Consider the following 1,599-nt stretch of genomic DNA (forward strand, 5'->3'; position numbering starts at 1 on the left):
ATTTATTGGCTTAAATTTACTGTTTATGACCAATAAACAGTAAACTGTGCGCATTCCAAAACAAAAAAAAAAAGTTGAAATGAATACATTTCAGTCCAATCCAAACTCTCTCTCAGGAGTTAGGACGTGTGCCATTCTTATAGGGCGTTTGGATTCAGATTTTTTTTGCTAGGTCTACGTTTTGCCTTTTTTTTTTTTTTCCTCTGCTGCGGGGGACAAGCGTGCAGTGTGCGCATTGTGCGTGTACTGTGCGCGCACTGTGCGTGTACTGTGCGTGTACTGTTTATGTATTTTTTTAGCAATTTTTTATTAAAAATAGGTCCCGCAGCATTATTCATACATTTAAAAATTATTTTGCTACAGTGTTTTCAGTTTTCAATTTTCAGCAATAAGTTCTATCCAAACGACCCATAGTCTCTTTTTCTTTTTCTTTTTCTTTTTTATTTTTTTTATTTTTTTTGAGAGGTTCTTCTTCTTTTTCTTTTTTCTTTTGGTAAAAGCTGTTCGATTCTTCATTAACTTATAATTTAAGTTTTGATATATTGTACAAAGTGCAAACCACTTGGAACGATGCAGTTATATTGCCACCTAGGTTCTGTGGTTTGGGGTGGATGTTCGTACAAGTTTTGTGCTAGTACTTGGTATTGGTGTTTACAGTTTGAAGTGAAATGTCATTGGTGCACTTGTTGACTCATTGAAATCTCCATCCTCAAATCTGTGAATGGAAAGAGATCTTTTTGAAAGAAAGAACTCATGATTTGACTGATTTAAAGAAATTGGTATAATAATACGTTTAGTAGTTATATTAAACCATCTATTTATTGTAAAAAGAAATTTAAAAATTTTAAAAATTATCAACGCTTTTTCAATTATGAGAAAATTTTTTTTCAAAAATAAATAATTATTATGTACCCTTAGCACACACATTAGCAAAATTCTTGATAAAAAGACATTACAACAATTGCATCAGTCATTATTTTGCACAAAAAAATTACTTTTTCATTTTATTTTAACTCTCTACTTTTATAAAACATCTACTCATTCTATTTATTCTATTTATTCTATACATTAATTCAATAAAATATTCTTTTTTTATATATTTTTTTTATTTCCTTCTTCACTATCCCTCTCTATCTCTCTCACAAACCTAACACTACCCAAAAAAAATACTATGACACTTATGTATTTATGCATCATTTTATACTCACTAATGTAGATATTCTTTTGATCAAAATATATATATCTCAACACTTTTTTTTTTTGGGGTTCTATTTTGCACTTACTGGTGCAACTGTTCTTAGAGCTAGCAGCAGAGAGTACAATCTTCTGCTTTGGATGAGGCAAGGGCATGCGGTCACAAAAGAATACATCTTTGGGTAAAGCTTGTGGCATTGTGCAGCTCATATTCTTTCTCTGTCACGTCATGTGAACGTTTGTTCGTGAAACAATAGTTAATAAATCATATTAATAAAATTTTGACATAATAAAATTTTGACATAATTTTATGAAAAATATTAAAGGTGATCATTTTTTTTCTTCTTAATTTATTTACGAAAATAATCTCCAAATCAATTTCTTTAGAACTTCTTCCCTTTATAT

This window comes from Castanea sativa, chromosome 2, assembly GCF_040712315.1.
Source record: "Castanea sativa cultivar Marrone di Chiusa Pesio chromosome 2, ASM4071231v1".
Taxonomy (NCBI): Eukaryota; Viridiplantae; Streptophyta; class Magnoliopsida; order Fagales; family Fagaceae; genus Castanea; species Castanea sativa.